We start from the raw sequence: 1,228 nt of genomic DNA on the forward strand, positions 1-1,228 counted from the left end.
AATTTGTGTTAAGTGAAGTAAGGACCCCCTTGTCAAATGAATTTGGACAATTCTGCATTATATATCTACCCTTAAGAGTCACAATGAACATTACTGATAAATTCATTCAACATACTAGTTATGAAAGTTTCTAAGAGTTCCAACAATAAAATAAACCCATTTATTTTCATTTTAATAAAGCATCATTTCCCACACTTGCTTGATCAAGATTATCTTTTTAGAGCATTTTGCAGGCCTCCCCTTTAAGGATTGCATTGTGGTAACTGCTGTACTGCAGCATTTTTGAGAATAGTAAATTCCTGTAGCAAATTATGCTTTACTTTATGAAATAAAATTAACCACAGTGTATGTTCAGGAAACATACTGCAAAAAATAATTTATTTCTACTTTGAGAACTGGTCTATGATATCCAGAAAAGTAATCTTGTCAATGAACTTTTAAGTTTTAAATAAATGTTATAAAAAGCAGTAGAATCTCTCTATCTGGAAGTTTTGTTGTTGCTGCTGTTGCTGTTAAGTTAAACTCAATGCCAACATGTCTGCTACATACGTATCTGATCTTCGCAATAAGATTGTACTTACGATTAATTAGAGCTGCGTATTGGTCTGCTAGGCCTGCCATAACAAAATACCATAGACTATGAGGCTTAAACAATAGAAATTTATCTTCTCGCAGTTCTAAAATCCGGAAAGTCCAAGAACAAGGTCTGGCAGGATTTGGTTTCTGGTAAGGGCTCTCTTACTAGCTTGCAGAGAGGCCCCTTTGTCCTGACACAGTCTTTCCTCTGAGCACATGGCGGAAGGGATGGGAGGAGAGATTGAAGAGAGAGAGAGAGAGAGAGAGAGATTTTCTTCTTCTTATAAGGCCACCAATTCTATTGGATTAGGGCTCCAACTTTATGACCTCATTTAATCTTAATTAGTTCCTAAAGACCCTATTTCCAAATGCAGACATATGGGAAGTTACAGCTTTAACATATGGACTTTGGGGGGACATAATTCAGTCCACAGCAAGCAGATACTAGCAGTAGAATCATACAAATTGTTTATAGCCAGTAAGTGTTTTCACTCATCGGAGCCCATGTTGTAGCCAGTGTTAAACATTTTTACTATTACCATTGATTATAATTGAGAAATTGAAACTGTTGTGCCTACTTCTTGTCTTGAGGTAAGAGTTGACAGCATTATAAGAATTTAGTTATTATTGGACATTTTCTACTGAAGTAAAC

The sequence above is a fragment of the Propithecus coquereli genome, unplaced genomic scaffold, assembly GCF_000956105.1.
Source record: "Propithecus coquereli isolate 6110/MARCELLA unplaced genomic scaffold, Pcoq_1.0 Scaffold250, whole genome shotgun sequence".
Taxonomy (NCBI): Eukaryota; Metazoa; Chordata; class Mammalia; order Primates; family Indriidae; genus Propithecus; species Propithecus coquereli.